The sequence below is a fragment of the Dipodomys ordii genome, unplaced genomic scaffold (genome assembly GCF_000151885.1).
Source record: "Dipodomys ordii isolate 6190 unplaced genomic scaffold, Dord_2.0 Scaffold197, whole genome shotgun sequence".
In the NCBI taxonomy this organism is placed as follows: Eukaryota; Metazoa; Chordata; class Mammalia; order Rodentia; family Heteromyidae; genus Dipodomys; species Dipodomys ordii.
Window position 1 is genome coordinate 1,452,219 of NW_012267413.1, and position 4,099 is coordinate 1,456,317.

Genomic DNA, 4,099 nt, shown 5'->3' on the forward strand with positions numbered 1-4,099 from the left:
AAAGGGGTGAGTCTCAAGGCCACTGCTGGCTGATTCTCAGGAAGATTTGGGTAAAAGCTATTGGAGCAGTTGAAGTGGGTTGTCGGAAGAGGAAGGAGGGGTGAGAATGTGCGAAGAGCCGTGAAAGCAGAAGAGAGATGGGGGTGCTGCCCTAGGGAGCAGGAAGGCTGGCTGAGGACTGCACAACGTTACATATCCAGGAAGTCAGCTGGGCCATGTCACCTCTTCCTATCCTAAGACCACAGGCCAGGAGAGGGATGGGTTGACTCTTTTATTCACCAGTTGCCTCTACTGGCAGACAGTGACAAGTCCTTTTATACTAACTTCTCACTCTTCTAGCATCTGGCATACTAGTGCACACATACACATTCCTTGGGATCAGAGCTGGAATTGAGGCCAGGGCTTTCTTTACTTTGTCAGTGGGGAAATTATAGCCTGAGACCATGTGGCTGACTAGCTGAGGATGGGGACCTCATTGCCTATCTCCTGGGTCATCAGACTTCCTATTTGTGGGTCTTGAAGACAGAGTAGCCCACTGCTAGCACCAGACAGAGACTCAGGACATGCAAATAGAGGAATTGGGCATTGTATTCAATGGGTTTATTCATATATATATATATATATATATATACACACACACATATATATCTATATACATATGTATATATACACATACATATATTTACACATATGTGTATATGACTATGTATATATGTGTATAGGCCAATAGTAGGATGGTCCTCTGTCTCCTTGTACTTGAGCTGGGTGGCTGAAGTCATAAAAACAATTCTGGCAATTAGTTACAGGCTATTTGGGCAGATACTATGAGTGAGTGAGGAATAAACTACTATGATTGGGAAGGTATTTGTTATTGGAGCAAAAGCTAACATATACTGGTGGCAGAGCCTTCAATATTATTTCTAAGGTGATCAACTACTTCTTTGCATCTGTCCTCCCTTGAAATTATACCAACTTCCTCCAGTGTACTTTTGTCCTATTAGACTTGTTTTCCTGCTAGATTTCTTTAGATTTCAGGAGAGAAGAAAGAGGGGTATCCATTTGCATGCCTCATTGACCCTTCCATGGTTTCTTCTTAACAATTGAGACTAATGGAAAGACACCATTCTGATTTTGCCTCTGAACTTAAATGGATGAATCATGAAAAAGTAAAATAAACATTCAGAAAAAAGAGAAAATGATTTTGCGTTTTGATAAAGAGGACATTGGTGGAAAGAAACTAAAGTTTTATAAGTATTTTGAATAACAGTAGGTTGATTAATATCTAGACAATATAAAGAGCTCAAAAATAAAACACCAAGGAATAAGTCATCCAATTAACAGATGGGTAAATGAACTGAATAATTCACAAAACTAGTACAAACAGCCAATAAATATACAAAGAGCTATTTTACCAGGACCTGACCAACATTGGGCCACATTAGCACCCAAACCATGATGGAAATCCGTGTCACCAATGAGAAGTACTACACACATCTGGGTAGTGCCTTCAGTACCAAAAAAATGTTGTGCTGATTGCCATTATTCTCAGCAAGAAGCACTGCACCAAGACAGCAGATTATGCTATACATCTTATGAAGCAGATGCAAAGACATCCATGAGAGGTATCACTACCCAGCTGAAGAAGGGGAGAGAAAGGGGAGATACTTATATTCCTGAAATCTCAGCCATTGATCAGGAGAGCATTGAAGTTGATCCCAACACTAAGGATATACTGAAGCTTTAGAGTTCTGGTAGTCTCTCCAACCTGCAAATCACTCAGCCTCTCAGCCTTCAGTTGGGATGTATTTCAAAACACCATGTGGAGCCATTTAAATCTTTCTGCTATGCTATAATATTTTCAGTAAGCCTGAAACACACAGAAAAGTGAAGAAATGTTCAACTTCCCTAGACATAAAGGAAATGTAAACCAAAATGACACTGAGATTTCAATTCATTCTAGTCAGAATGGCCATCATCAAGAACATAAACAATAATAAATACTGACAGGGATGTGGGAAAAAGGAACCTTTGTACACTGTTGGTGGGAATATAAATTACTGAAACCACTATGTAAATCAGTTTGGAGCATTCTCAAAAAGCTAAAAATTGGACCATATGGTCCTGCTATGCCATTCCTGGGCATATACCTAAAGGAATATAAGTCATCACACAATAGAAATACCTGTACATTGATATTTATAGCAGCACAATTCGCAACAGCCAAGTAATGGAATCTGCCTAGGACCCCATCAATAAATGAATGGAAAAAGAAAATGTTATATACACAACACACATGTATGCACACATACAAGCACACACATCCCAATGGAGCATTATTATAAATAACAATGAAATGATGTTGGTTTCAGGAAAATGGATGAAATTATATTAAGTGAAATAAGTCAGTCTCCAAAGGACAAATATTGCACTTTAAAAAATCATATTCAGAATATAGATCTAAAAACACAGAGGGGGACTGTTGTTTGGAGGGAGGAGAGGAACAAGTGGAAGGTGAAAAGAGAGGGTTAGTTGGGGGTAAATACTACTGAAGTACTTTATGCACGGATATGAAAATATCTGCATCTTGTATATACATTTTTCTAATTTGGAGAAGGGAAGAGAAATAACAGAATGCTCAAATAAGGATACAGATTGACCCACTGTAACAATGAGATATACAAGACACTATGATGAAAATGAACTTTGGCTGGGGGTGGAGGGGTGGGGGGGGAGGGGAAGAGTCGGGGAGGTGGGGAGGGACGGGGTGGTAGGGGAAAAAACAGAGGAGGGGATAACATTACCCTACTCATGTAACTGTAACCCCTTTGTACAGTATCTTTACAATAAAAATGTTAAAAATTTTAAAAATAAGAGACACTGATTATATCATTAGATGCTACATTGTTGTTTTATTCTTGTAAAGTACTCTGATCATCCTTGAATCAACTTGCTTTTATCTGACATTTCCTTCTTGGGAACATGGTGCCTAACTTTTTTATTCTTTTTATCTTTTCATCTGTTCTCCATCTTTCAAAGATTTGACTTCCCTCTTATGTTGTCTCTTCTGTTCTTTTTATACTTTGGTACTTTAGTGGCCTTTTAGTAGTACATAAAATATAACAAATAATGTAATAATAAACACACATTTTTATTTGCTATATAAATTACAAATTTTATTTTCTGGTTTATCATCTGCATTTTGTTTTCTTTACAGTGATCTTTCACCTACAAGTGTTTTAAATTTACCCAGAGGCAAAAACTCTATGAGTTTATTTTAGAATATGATGCCCTGGGCATTATATTACCAAGAAAAGATTTCTCTACCCTGGCACAGTCAATTATTTGCTCATTTTTTCTATTAATTTTAGGGCATTTCTTTTCTTCATCTTAAAAAAATTCCTTACAGTAAGCTATGTACATTTTTTGCAGTTAGCTCTTCTCTATAAATGAATGAATGGGAAAATGATCAAATCAGTCTACAGGATGGATTTAGAGTTGATGAACTTATGGAGATGGAATTTAGTTAAAGAATCTGTTAGTTCATTAAACTAAATAGCTCCTTTCTGTGAAAATAAAACAACAAAACTGTCTATATTCTGAAATATTTCAGCCCCATACTGGAGAAAACAATGCTGTGTGTCTGTCACACATCGCCTGCTGCAGCTGAATGTTTTTTTTTTTTTTCACACTCCTCAGTCTCTCAATGCCTAAATCACCAGCTGGAAGAATTAGAAGCACTTACTTTCCTACTTAACTATTTCTGGCCTAGTCATTAGGCTCACAATGTCCCATTAAAAATTATTTTAGTTTTATAGTAACATACATTTGTAATATGAGGGGCTTTTGTTGTGATATTTCCACACATGCACACAGTACTCTTAGAACAAATTCACCCCCTCCAGTATATTACCATACCACCTTTTGTCCTTTCTGCTTTTGCAAGCAGCATTTAGAAGGGTTCATTATGCTGTCTTCATGTATAAATGTACAGTGTCCTTTGATTCTCTTCATTCCTCAGTACCCTCTTTTCCCCTCCCCCTCCTGCTGATCCCCTCCTGGAAAGTCCCCTTTTTATTCATGTTCCATTATCACTACTGTT

General features: G+C 37.5%; 1 pseudogene; it reads left to right on the top strand.

Annotated features, from left to right (window-relative positions):
• The first annotated feature begins 1,428 nt into the window (after nt 1–1,428).
• On the top strand, nt 1,429–1,833 carry LOC105999723 (annotated as a pseudogene).
• The last annotated feature ends 2,266 nt before the right edge of the window (nt 1,834–4,099 follow it).